The 13,825-nt window shown below is 43.9% G+C and overlaps 1 long non-coding RNA gene across 7 annotated transcripts; it reads left to right on the top strand.

Annotated features, from left to right (window-relative positions):
* The first annotated feature begins 2,814 nt into the window (after positions 1-2,814).
* LOC125538716 lies at positions 2,815-8,406 on the top strand. Of its 7 annotated transcripts, none has more exons than XR_007296500.1 (7): positions 2,817-3,395; positions 4,654-4,813; positions 5,096-5,197; positions 5,916-5,999; positions 6,248-6,556; positions 6,631-7,860; positions 8,063-8,406. It is a non-coding gene; the product is annotated as an uncharacterized LOC125538716 (long non-coding RNA). The 7 variants fall into 7 exon arrangements; XR_007296496.1 differs by having other exon boundaries at positions 2,818-3,395; positions 6,646-7,860; XR_007296498.1 differs by having other exon boundaries at positions 2,815-3,395; positions 3,997-4,813; positions 6,248-7,860.
* The last annotated feature ends 5,419 nt before the right edge of the window (positions 8,407-13,825 follow it).

The raw sequence follows: 13,825 nt of genomic DNA, 5'->3' as shown, positions 1-13,825 counted from the left end.
GCATGAATAATAAACATTCATCATGATATAATGAAATATAAATAACCACTTTATTATTTCCTCTAGGGCATATTTCCTTCAGTACCTCTAGTGTCAACCCCTCCAGCTCCACATACTTCTGCCGAAGCATTTGCAGATGCCCTCCTCTCCACTCATCTACGCACACCGGAGCGACAAGTCAGAAGACTCGTTCAGGAGCTCCAGGAGATCGTGCTTAGAGTGCCGCATAGAACTATATGTTTTCAAACTTTTTGGTAACTTGTTCCAAAGGGGGGATGTATAGATCATAGGCTTCGAGAGAGAGAGAGAGAGTGTCTTGCTCTTTTTTGGTTTTTTTTGCTACTTGCTACTTTGGTCCTTTGGTTGTTTATTTCCTATGCTGCAATTTGTGTTATGCTCATGAGGTACTTATGTGATCATGTGTTTGATCATACCATGCTTATTGTGTGCTTGCATGCTTATATCTATGAATATTTGTGTATAATCAATCACTTTTATCTTTGGTGATGAGTGCATGTTATTTAACTCTTATCATTTTGTGCACTCCACCAAGATGTACGTGACATGGAAGAGTGACTTATGATCCTAGTCGATTGTGCATTTGCATTCAAAAGCAAATTTTTAAATAATGCACAAATCTAGGGGGAGCTCTTGCTTATCACATACTTCACAAAGCGACGATGTATTTCATTCATATTATGATTTGTCGAAGCTTTGATCTATATGTTGTCATCAATTACCAAAAAGGGCTAATCCCCGGGTTTTTTTGGTAATTCATAACAACATATAGCTCATTGAACTAATATACATTCAAGTTAAATATTTCAGAAAGTTCAATGATTGGCATGGCATGGACTAGAGATGTGGACCCCTCAAAATGAAAAGGACAAAGATTGGCAAAAGCTCAAGACTCTTCATTTCTATGTTAGTGATCCAAGATCACATCGAGTCCATAGGAAAGCCAATACTATTAAAAGGGGGATGAGATGTTGCTTAATGGTCTACTTGCTCAAAGTGCTTAGTGATATAGCTCCAAAACCCTCAGCCACTTTCTCTTTCAAATATGTCCAAAACTCAAAATCAAACTCAGCCCCATTGAAATGATCCATCCGGCGCCACTGAGTTCATTTAACATAGCCACTGCCAAAAACCCTAGCAATTCGGTTACACAAGTATGCATCTTGGTCTCACCGAGATGGCCCTGCAAACTCTCTGTTTCCCTTCGTAACATTTCGGTCTCACCGGAATGAGTGATCGCTCCCATCGAGTTTGCTTGACCAACTATCTATTTGCTCTTCGCTGAAATTGGTTTCACCGAGTTCAAGCAATCGGCTTCATTGAGATGAGGTTTTTCCCTAGCCCTAGCGCATCGGTCACACCGAGTTGTTCCAGTCGGTCCCACCGAGATTCCTAACGTTCACATTTTGAACTGAATCGGTCTCACCGAGTTCTTCTATTCGGTCTGATCGAGTTGGGTCAAATGTGTGTAGTGGTTGGATTTTCTGTGGAGGCTATATATACCCATCCACCCCCTTCTCCATCTGAGAGAGAGCCATCGGAACGTGCCTACACTTCCACTACTCATTTTCTGAGAGAGAACCACCTACTCATGTGTAGAGATCAAGACATTCCAATCCTACCACAAGAATCTTGATCTCTAGCCTTCCACAAGTTGATTTCCACTCAAATCCTACTCATGTGTTGAGATCAAGGCACTATTCACATCTGATTTTATCTTTTTTGTTTCTCTTAATATAAGTCGAATTTGGAGCTGAATTTTTTTGAGGTTGAACATCAAACATTGATGTATGTCTATACAAAATTTGTAAATATTTAAAATGTTTTTTAAATCAATCTAATTGATCTCACCTAATGTGAGATCTCACACAAGTCTCCCCTTGACTAGCACTTCGTCGCATGTTTTTCCTTGCTTTACAAGATTTCATTCCTTTATTTTGCTTGGAGAGTTGTCGCATAATATCCTACACATATATTCCGGCATGTGTATGTATATTTACATGTTTTCTACAATTTTAATACAAATATTTTTGTTAGGGGGATTTGACAAAATTGATAACAAATTAAAATAAAACACAACAATAAAAGACCACACAAGATTGTTATATCAAAACTATCTATTCAAGTCTCTTGGTAAATGTTATTTTGCATCGAAGTTGATATAGAACACTAGCTCACGACAATTGAACAGAATGAGCGGAGATCGGATTTGGGGGACGATGGCAGCCGCAACCGTCTTTGCATTTGAGATAGGTTTCAAAGCAAAGGTCACCCCCTAAGTCAGTACAACAGTAGCATAAATTATTTTGGCAGGGTGGATCACTTGGAAGGCATGGGCAAGATTCCCACTTTTTGCCATCCATCTGGTCGGTATCTTGAGCTGCATACACAAATTTAGGAGCTTAGGTTAACTTGTTCTTTTATTTTTTGACATTAAATTAATTTGAAACAACTGAAGCTTATGATTACAGTTACTTAAATTGTTTATATTACACTTACATTGGGTAAGAACGGCGATACATTCAAGGATAATCATCACAAAGACAACCACCCTTCTCCCCGTCAGCATAAACTTCACCACACAACACAAGTATATATCTCTCTTTCGACTACTTTTGGCTTGCTAGATAGTTCAAATATATATAGGACTGGACTATTCTGTTACTAGTAATAAAATAATATTTTATTACCCCTCGCCTCTATTAGGGCGCGCGGACACAATTTCTTGAATCTAGCCCACGGGCCCGAACCGGATGGATTGAAAAGAAAAGAAAAAGAAATTCCACACCAACTCGCCCACCCACCTCCCGAGTCCCCAGTCCCATCCACCCCTGCCTCGCCGCCGCCCCATGCCCCGCCGCCTCGCGCCGCCCACGGCCACCCCAGTCCCCCACCGCGGCGTCATCCTCGTCCCCCACCGCGGCGCCACTCCTCTACACCGACGCGCCGCCGCCACTCTCCCCAGATGCGCCGCCGCGCCGCCCCTCTCCCCCGACGCGCCGCCCCTCTCCCCAGATGCACCGCCGCGCCGCCCCTCTCCCCTGACGCGCCGCCCCTCTCCCCGAGCTCGCCGGCCATCCCTTCCCCCCACTCTTTCCCAAAAGAGTCCGCCTCCCGAGCTCTGCCATGCGCGGCTGCGCCTGCTCCACTGTCCAGGTGACACCGGTCGACGCCCCAACCGCGTGCCGCCATATACTGCTGCTCCTTCCCATGAGCCACCTCGCCTTCTCCTCCGTGGATAAGTTCGCCACGAGCGAGGACTCTGGATCGAGCCGGCCGACGCCAACCTGCTGGCGTGCTACCCCCGCCCCAGCCATCTCGTCCACCACGGTGCACCGCTGCCTATTCTGGCCATGGGCAAGCACAAGCGCCACCCGGTACGGCCCCTCCCCTCTCCGGATCGAGCATCTCCACTTGCATTCATTTGAGCTTTGCACTGATGAAACCTGAATTGTTGAACTGTTCATCCACATGTGACGCCTATATTATTTGAACCAATGAATTGCTACCTATGATCACGAGTTCTTGAACTGTTCATGCAGACTTGGTAGCGGGTATTCAGCACTGAAAATGCACCTATGAAGCCAAAAAAGTGTCCTGAATTTGTGAAAAAAAACCTCAGTAATGAACCTGCACTGAAAATGCTCAGGAAACGAGAGACATGCACTTTGGATGTGTGTGTTTGGTGACTCCTCTCCCTTTCACTCTTCATGTAATGCATTCAGGACATTAGTGATTCCACCACAAAATCATGTCACACATGTTTCCCGACGGCCGCGCGCCTCTCTCCTCCCGCCCCCTGTGCATCTGTGGAGTCCGTCCTGGTTGATCTGCTCTGGCCGTTCAACTTTGCGTCTGCATCCTGGTCTCGCTCGTGTGCGGCATTTGGAGCATCTTCTAAATGTTGTGTTCTGCTTTCTTCTATTTTCAACTGAATGTGCTGCCATGTGTTTTTTTAACTTGTGCTACTGGTGCTAGTGTGGATGTGTAGCAAGTTCAAGTACCGGTCTACGCGAAGTGTATCACTCCAGCACGCCATGCTCCAGTGCATGTCGACGTCATCTCCGCTGCAATGGAAGCTGCAGATTTTACTCCACTCTACTTACCTTGCGAGTACTGATCAGTACAACTTACACAATATTAGTACCGATCAGTGCATGTCGACGACAAGTAGCAGTACTGATCAGTACAACTTACACAATATTAGTACCGATCAGTACTATTCTTAATGCTAAAAGTAACATCCATATAGTACTGATGAGTCGTACTGACAAGGATGCCGTCTACAATTCTGAACTTATTGTTGAGTCGTACTAGTACTGATGAAATGGGAAGCAAATGTCACATGAATCCTTAATTGAATAGGAAGCAAGGTTGCAATGAGATCCTGGAAATTCACTATTTATTTTATCCTCAGTTCTTAGAAAAGCATGGAAACAATTCTCTCTGTGTTAGGGTATCAGTTCATGTGGAGAAGAACATGTTTCCTATATGAAAAAATAATATATTATTATCAGTTCAATGTGTATTTTGTCATTAGTTCATACAGAACAACCGTAAAAAATATTTTGATGTGTGTTAGAGAGAGCTCGACTTCATATTATATGGTAGCTCACTCATTGCATGATTGCACAGCAGTTTGGCAACAAAATTCACATCAGCTTAGGGGCGCCCGCATCACGGTCTCACCGTGCTACCGCAATCTCTCCTTGATACGCCACCGTACGAGCAACTTTGGCAAGCTGTCACTTCTTGCTCCTGTGCCTGGATCCCATGTGAGCGCCCCTGGAATCAGGTCAGACCCGCCCCTCCCATCAGTTCCTCTTCCCCCTTCCTTCTCTCTAGCCCATAACCTTGGCTGCTGGCCACCCCGCTCCTGCAGCATGATGTGAAACAATCAGTTCAATTTCACATTGACTAACTCGTCACACACTCAGTTCAATTTCTTGATTTAGTATAATTCAATACGAAATCTAGTTTCAGTTCAAAGACTGCTACTGTTTGTTTCCTAACACCACAAGGTGGTGAGCTTGTTTAGTGAGTTTCCTCATGCATGTTCTGCAAGCTGTCAGTGCAGATGGGAGGAGAACCGTCCAAAGTGCGAGTTTTGTGAGGTCGACGTGCGAGCCAGTCTAACCAGCGCATCTGAAGCAACATATGCAGAGTGATTCGCCCAAAGGTATCTCAATAATTTTCAGTTTTAGTTTTGTGTTCAGGGGATTTCTGGATTGTTGGCGCAAGTAATGCGTTCTGTTTTTGTCTGTTCAGTCGACGTCCGAGAGAAAAATAAGCACTATCTGTCTAGAAGTGGTGTTTGAAACCCATTTTTAACAGTGAAATCCGAAGATGATTAAGATTTTTGCATGCTATTTAATTGGGTGAACCATTGGATCCCAAAGAACTCCAAAATGCGATGAGACCCTAAATGGACTAGTACTGGGATGGGGAGACCCTCCTGGGAAGCCTCCATGCTTGGTCAGGTTTGGTTGCCTCAAAAACATGCCTTCAAAAATGCTTTTCTAAACAGATTATCATGTATATCTTGCCTATGTAGCTCGTAAAAATGCGCTATGTACAAAGGAAAAAATACACTAGGCCTACCATTTCACTATGTATGTTATTACCAATTCATAAATAAGCACATACGAAAGTTCATGAGTGTTATTGAAACAGTTCGGTTCATTGGTTTTATGTTATATGACAAATCACTGTGATTTTTGCATCAGTTCGGCAAAAAACTAAACAACAGCTCAGACTCTGAGAGCTATTTATGTTTGAATATTTTTGAGAATGAGAGTTGTATGTTGTACTCTCTGCCTGTACAGTGCATTTTGCAGTTTTGTGTTAAAAAATGGGTTTATCTATTTTGCACCATCTTCACCAAGTCGAACTTGCAGCAGCCAGGGGTATACACGGTTGTTGGGAGCCGTCCAAGTTGAGCTCTGGCTGCAGTCCAAGTGGGACTGCGACCACCATCTAATGTAAGCTATTCAGTATATCTAATTCCCAATCATAAGTATGATTCCCTTTATGTTTTCCATTTTGTTCCTATAACACAAAACATGCACTGTAGGATGAAAATGAGAAGATATACTAAAAGAAAATGTGTGGTGGCACTGTCCATGTTTTCAATTTAAACCACTAGCTTTTTTATACACAAAAAAAATCTGCAAGTATGTTTGCTACTGTGTGTTTCTAATTGAACCATGCAAATTTCATTTGATGGCAGCAAAATTGCTACTATGTGTTTCTAATTGAACCGCCGCCCCGAGAATCCCCGCTGAGCTCGTCCGCATCCCCGGCCCTCTTCGGGGCCACCCAGGTCTACATCGCAGGGCCGCTATGTTCTCTTTACCGCCATCCAGGTCCGACGAGCCGCCGCACGCAGGATCCCATGCGTGCTAGCCTTGGTGCTGGCCCTGCGCGATAGCACGGCATCATTCACTGCCGCCACCATGGGCCGTTCAATGACACAGCGTCAAGTCGTTCGACGCCGCAGCTCAGGAGTTTGCCTCCTTTCCCAACCTCCACTATGCTGGTCTCTCCTGTTCTCCTCTCTTCACTAACCTCTCTCGCTTCTTTCGCTTGAATTCCTGCTAATGTTGGCTGTAGCTTGAATTCCACCAGGGGTGCTGGCAGCCGTCCAAGTGGAGCGTTGACGCCAGTACAAGTAGAATCGTGGTTTGCGGCCACCATCTTCACCAAGCACCGCACATCCGTCCAAGTCGAGCACACACACAGGGAGAACACACCAGCCCCTCTGCTTTGCACATTGCTTGGTTATGCATGACTGCTGATGGATGCAACAAAGCGTTTATATTAGTTTGATCTTGTGCAAGACTCAATTTTGTCTCGGTTTTCGTGGATGCTAGCTGGCAATACGTCCAACATTCTTGCGGCGATAGCGGCCACCACTAAGGGCATTTGCGTCCAGCACTCGAGCTACATGCTCGACGGTTGCACACTGCCGCCATGGGCATGCACAAAGATATTAAGTAGATGTTTGTTAGTTCAGTTTTTTATTGATTTACCTTGTTTAAGTAGTAGTGCAACAATAAAAGGTGTCGTTGTACTGAAGTTTTAGTTGCTATATGAGGAACCCAGAGGCCATTTATTTTGGTTTTCAGTTCAACTTGTCTGTTCTTTTCGGTCCGGATGCTTTATTGCGCATAATCTTGAGGAAATCCCCAAAAGTCATATGTCTCATGTGAATCTTGTTCAGTTCATTAGTTCGTCGGAAAAATATATCATCTACAAAAAGAATTGCATTCTGGTAATGTGAAGTATGTTGTAGTCTATACCTGTAGAGTGCATTTTTGTAGTGCTGGTATTCGTGGTCACTCTTTTGTGTTAGAAACAATGGATATATATTTATATTTTGTAGTGTCAGTACTTGAGAACAAAAGGTTCAGTTTTCATACTTTAAACAGTTCATCGCAAGCTTTCGGTGTAGCAAGACGCGCGCCAATGTGTGTGTGCACTTGATGCAACTCTATTGCAGTATATGAAGTTCATACGATTTTCATGCATCAACAATCTGATAGAGAGCACCATTCTTTTCTGAATTTTGTATTTAAGAAATATCACCCTTTCTATATTTTGAACACTAGCTAGTGCTTTCTTTTCTTGTTATAGTCAAAAAGTAGTACAGGTATCTAGTTATGGTGATAGTGATACTAACCAGACCAAGCTACTTCAATTGTTTTACCAAAATCTAGAAATTCTCCATATACGGCAAGAGCCAACCGGACATCTTTGTCTAGCCTGACTTGGGACGGCTTCTTTGCAACTGCAGGTTAGAAAGTTCAACATGTGATTGGAATTCAGTGCGAAAAACTGCAGGTTAGAAGTTCATCTTCTGTTCTGCCCCTAGAAAGAAGTTTGTCTTGTAAAGGTTGAAGCTAATGGGCTAGGAAGCTTTATAAGAAATTGATTTTCCTGTTCATTGAAAAAGTTTGGTTTGCCTGTTCCGTGAAAATGTCTTGCTAAAGAAATATCTCTTGTGCACTTATTTATCCGCCTGAATATTTGGTTTGATTCTCAGGTGCAAGATGGCGGCTGCCGACGTCGCTAAATCCCTCTACAAACTAGTGGTTGGCTGTTCCCAGCGGTAAATGTGATCGGATTCAGCAGCTAGCTCTTCCTCGAGCAACCATTTGGAGAACTTTATTGTCTTGTGGTGGTGATTGATTTTAGGATCAGTAAATTTGACGTTGGTAGCTAGATGAAACCTGCAAGTTCAATATTGGTATTAGATTCAGTTCTTGTTGTACAAATGTCCCAATGTTCACATTTATTTGGGTAAAAGTTTATTTTAGTTCAGCAACAGAAACCATGCAGGTTCAGTGATGATGATACCATAAGTTCGGACAAGAAAATTTATGTATATGATGAGATGATTGCTACTTCTTCAAAGAAGGTATAGTACATGACAGCTTGATGTGCATACAAGAATAAAAAATGGTTTGAATCAAAAATATTGATTAGTAGGAATTAAAAACAATGATCAATTTGAAAAATTTAGCTTTTGGAATTTTGTGATGCTGACGTCCAAGTTCTGCGATTGATCTGTCCAGATGGGATAATGAGGTCAGTCCAGCAGGCGCATCTCAAGTGAAATGTTAGTGCGCCGCCCACTCATCCCCATGCCTCTCCGCCACACGTTATGCCGTGCCAGCTTGCCATCAACCATTATTGTGGCTCAGCCCTACAGTGCTTCCACGATCATCACACGTAGCTTCCTTCTATCGTTGCCCTCGCCCTGCTCTCATGCATATTAGCATTGTAAAAACACAGCAAGTTCACAAATAAAAAAGTTGTAAGTTCAACACGACGCTGCAAATAAGTTTGAGAAAAAAGCTCAAACAACATGAAACACAATGGAAAATCAAATGGTAAAAGTTAAGTCACAAAACAAGAGAAGTCCAAAACATCTTGCAAGAAAATTGAGTTAAAAAACAAACACACAATTTTTTTCCTTTTAAAAAATATCATTCACTTCAGCGATATAAACCATGCAAGTTCGGGGACTATGATACCCAAAAAATAGAGTGAAGTCTAGTATGTGAAAACATGCTCAGTACAAACCCATATGAACATCAGTGCTAGTACTCTTTTCTCGGAACCATTCAAAATTACTTTGAAAAATACCTCAGTACAAACACACACATAGATCAGTACGAGTACTCAGTTTTTCGGACAGAAAAACAGCACGATGATTCTCACCGTATTCAAAATTACTCTTAAAATATGGGAGCAAGTATAAAATCATAAAGACATCCGTTCAAAGTACTCTTTTTTCGGAACCATTTAAAACTACTCTGTGAAAAATAACTCAGTACAAACATAGACATAGATCAATATGAGTACTCTATTTTTTAGACAGGAAAAACAATACGATGTGTTTCACCTTATTCAAAATTACTCCTAAACGGTTGCGAAGTAGAGAAAACGTTCAACATGACTAAGTTTCGCATTTTTGATAGCTATCTAATGGTATATTATTTGCCCCATTTCGACAAACTTTCTTAAAAAAACCGTGTTCAAAACCAATTTTAACCATATTTGAATTCCTATTTAAACCGTAAGGAATTAGAAAACACTTTCTATACGCAAAAGTTGCGCATTTTCCATAGCTTTCCAATGTCGTATCATTTGCGTCAATCCGACAAACCGTTTGCAAAATACAGTGAAAAAACGTTTCGCCCAGAATTTCACCGTTTTTCAAATTACTTTTAATCATATATAATTTAAAAAAATAGTAGATATATGGAAGATGCGGATTTTCACAACCTTTCCAACGCCATCTCATTTGCTCAATTCCGACAAACCGTTTGAAAATTAAGTCCAAAATACGATTCACGTTTTTGATTTTGAAAAAAATGGTTTTTTTCAAAACTGCTCTTAAATCATAATTTTTTTTTGCAAAAACAAATTATAAGACTAAAATGTGGATGTCAAGAGCTTTCCAACGATATATTACACGCCCCATTTCGACAAAAAAAATTAACAAAAAATTTGAACTAAAGAAGACGATTTTTAACAGCAACAGAAAGCATCAGTTCAACCGCTCGAATTTCATCAGTTCAACCACTTGAATTCATCAGTTCAAGTAGGGTAACAGAATAATATTCTGTTACGCGCAGAATAGCCCAGATGTATATATATATATATGTGTGTGTGTGTGTGTGTGTGTGTGTGTGTGTGTCCAAGCCAATGATCTATACCCAGTAAGAAGTAATTAGCCAAGCCATTTGCTTCTTTGTTATATTCCTCATTACTAGATACTACAAAATGTTCTATGCTTGGTACAAATCTATATTAATTATTGTTGATTTAGTACAAATCTATATTAATTGTTGCTGATTTAGCACAACTTTGTACTTAATACTAGAAAAGGCTTTATGCTCCGCTTTATAAATAAAGCAAACGCCAAGTTACCACGAGACACACACATAGTTCCAACATGAAAAAGGTAGGCATCACGGACATAAGGTGCACAAGGTCATGCGGGCACAACTCAACAAGCCCAAACAAAGAAATCTAAAACAACAACATGATCGACGTTTCCTGTCCCTCACCTGAAGAGGAGGGTGCCTAGTCAGGCCACGATGGTGGCGGGGGTGGAGGAGGCACCAAGAGAAGTGCCAACGAGTGAAGTCCACACACAAGCGAGTCGATGTCAGCACGGTCTGAAGCATGGCTAAGCGGCTTCAACAGCTGCAAGAAACCACACCATTTGTATAAAGCGTCAGAAGATTGGAGCAATGGAGCGTGTTCAATCACAAGCTTGTTGCGGATTGTCCAAACCATCCAGACAAAAGGGCCCCAATGCCCAGCCACCTAATGCGGTGGGTGCCGGCAGGGCCGCCTTGTAGTTCTTGGAAGAGGTCCGGGAAATTAGAGTGGCACCATCCGCCTCTCAAAACTTCTCGGAAGCAGGCCCAAAGGAACTGCGCCGCCACGCGCATGAAGAATATGTGGTTGGACCCTTCCTCAACATCACACAAGGGATATATGCCATCTCCAGGGCCATTGCGCTTGAGGACCTCAACCTCGGATGACACTCTACCAAGAATCCATTGCCCAAGGAAGATTCTGATCTTGAGCAGTATCCGGATCGACCAGATTAGTGAAAGGGCTCCAGGCCCGACATAGGCTTGATGGACCGGTATAGGGACCGATTGGATAAGCACCCACTTTGCTCCAGATGCGAACTAATTTGATCTGGGGCGAGGCCTGGGGAGTGTAGAGCAACGCAAGTAAGTAGAGCTTCCCATGCGGCTAGTTCCATGGGCCCTGAATGCACGTCGGAATGCGAGGCTCCCTAAGTCAATAAGGGAAGCCTCAACGGAGATGTGAGGGGCGGCACAAATGGGGATGAGCTCCGGGAATTTGGACGCAAGAGGCTGATCGGACACCCACCGGTCGAGCGAAAACAGGGTTGCCGATCCCGTGCCCATGGAGATCGAGGAGCCGATGTGTAGGACTGGAAGTAGCGGGGTGACAGATTGCCAGAACTAGGATCCACTGGATCTTTGGTAGAACGTGAGAGGTTGGCCGCGTAAGTATTTTGCCTTGATGACATCCAGTCAAAGCCCTCCCTCACTGACGGTGTCCTAGACTAGGGGGTACTCACCATGTCGTCTCCCGATCTGTTAGATTGGGCCAAGGACCCCCATGGCCGTATACTCATGGGCCAGTTCGGACAGCTACCGCATACATGGAAGATTCCACAAGACTTGGTGATCAAGACAAGGACTCCTCCCCACCGGCATATTCGGCTAGGACTCTTGTTATCCTAGGCCTCTAGTGCATTATATAAACCGAGGCCAAGCTAGTCGATAGATCAGATACATACAATCATACCATAGGCTGGCTTCTAGGGTTTAGCCTCCACGATCTCGTGGTAGATCAACTCTTGTAATACTCATATCATCAATATCAATCAAGTAGGACGTAGGGTTTTACCTCCATCAAGAGGGCCCAAACCTGGGTAAAACATCGTGTCCCCTGCCTCCTGTTACCATCGATCCTAGATGCATAGTTTGTGACCCCCTACCTGAGATCCGCCGGTTTTGACACCGACATTGGTGCTTTCATTGAGAGTTCCGCTGTGTGATCAGCAAAAGGATCAATTGCTCGCCCGCAGGTCAACTGCGATGCCGACATCTTCGTCGCCGGCTCGACTGGTCACCTTGGCTCGACCGAGGACCGTGCTCCATCTCCGATCGTCATGTTCGGACGGGGCCTTCTTCAACATCAACTCTGATCTCTATCATGATCATAGAGGAGTCATCCATGGAGCTCGAGGGCTCAATGTCAACATTGCCCTCGGGCGGCCGTGCTGTTTTTATGGACAACGAACTTGTATTCGCTGTCACCACCTCCTCGAGCGTCGGTTTGACGATTGCTTCGGTGGAATAGTGCAGGATTACGTCTACAACAGCCATGCACAAATTTCGTCGAGTTTCGATGGAGGAATCTCCGACAATCTACGATATACCTGAGCCTTGTCAAATTTGGACGGGAATCTGGACGAGTTTAGGGTGTGGCGTCCAAAGCCCAGCTCGGAGGTCCTTTGGAAGATCCAACTGTTCATAACTTCATATACTGCGGAATTGCCATATCTACCACCCCTCCAAATTTCAGCTTGATCCGACGGTTCAAACTCCGGGAACCTTCCGATGAGTGGACCAATTTTCGGATCTGTTTTCTGCGCGATACGGATCCGACCCGAATTCATGTTTCTTTATGAACGTGATATTGGACAACCTTTTTAGAGGAATTCTCTTCTAGGGTATTGTGCGTTGTTTTTAAACACGTGCCCGTAAATTTTTAAGCCTCCCCTGAGGTCATCTTCATCATCATGCTGGTGTCAAACCAGTCCGGTAATATTGCTCCAAGGCTGCCGACCTGCGCTAGACATGTCGTCACTTTGTTGAGCCGAGCTCAACTTCTTTGGATCATCATCTCGGCAAGCCAAACAAGAGTCCGACATCGTGAAGGATAAATCATCACCAACATCGCCGCCCCACGGATTACACGGAGCGGGCATACCGGCATCGCTGCACGGTCACTTCATCAAGCCGGCATCGACCATGTCACGACCTGCATCGACAGGGCCGCACTATTGCTTCTTCAAGCTGGTGTCCATCACGCCGACCTACTTCGACTCATCGGCTGACATCGAGGCTTCGACATCTCGGCTGGACCGGGGCTTCGCCATCTCTTCATCAACCTACTCCGGAGACTTCGGCGTCACTAGCTGACCAGCTCCGTCACGTTAGCTGGACCGAGGGCTTTGCCTCGCCGAGCCAACCTTTGCCAGCATCGCCATACCGTCGCTTTATCGCCCATCAGGCAATGGGTGTGCGGATCGAGTCCCAATTTTTGGAATCACCTTTCTTTGGATTGCTACAACAAATAAACCAGGTGCTATTAATCCTAGTACTTTTTGCTTGTTTGAGTTCATTTTTCCCAAGGAATTATTACTCTGGTTTTTCCATTATATGCACACAGGTCTATCAAATGGTGGCCGCATTAACGACGGTCGCATGGCGGTTCGGTCAGTTTCCGTACATAGTCCGGCCAACGCCGCGTCTAGAACTCGGACCGACCTGTGAATTCAGGCTTCACCACGCCTTTACCGCATCACGCCGACACCCTGCATCGACATTGACTTCGGCGCCAGGTCATATTTCTTTTATTACTCACTTTGAATAAATTATTTATTATGCAATGATTTATTGTTATTATTATTACTATTATCTCCGGTTTGCACTATTTTGTGCACAGGAAAATGATC

The sequence above is a fragment of the Triticum urartu genome, chromosome 2 (assembly GCF_003073215.2).
Source record: "Triticum urartu cultivar G1812 chromosome 2, Tu2.1, whole genome shotgun sequence".
Taxonomy (NCBI): domain Eukaryota; kingdom Viridiplantae; phylum Streptophyta; class Magnoliopsida; order Poales; family Poaceae; genus Triticum; species Triticum urartu.
Note: the sequence above shows the minus strand (reverse complement) of the source record. Positions and strands in the feature narration are given on the sequence as shown.